This window comes from Eimeria tenella, genomic scaffold (assembly GCF_000499545.2).
Source record: "Eimeria tenella Houghton genomic scaffold, Eth_scaff1850, whole genome shotgun sequence".
NCBI classification, from domain to species: domain Eukaryota; phylum Apicomplexa; class Conoidasida; order Eucoccidiorida; family Eimeriidae; genus Eimeria; species Eimeria tenella.
In genome coordinates, this window is record NW_013541687.1 from 1727 (window position 1) to 1978 (window position 252).

Below are 252 nucleotides of genomic sequence, written 5' to 3' on the forward strand. Positions count from 1 at the left end.
GTCTTCAGCATGCCAGTTTGGCTTTGCCAGATTTCATTAGCAGCAGCAAAAAGGTGACTGTAGTTTTCTTTGTTTTCTTTTCGGGGATAAATTCTAATAAACCCTCCTTTGTGTCTTTCTTCATAGTCCGCTCGAGCTGCTGCTGCTGCTGCTGCTGCTGCTTCCCGCTCCTGCTGCTGCTGCTGCTTCTCCGCCTTCGTCAGCAGCCCCCTGCAGCGCTCCGCCGCTAGCCGCTGCTCTGCGAGGTACCTG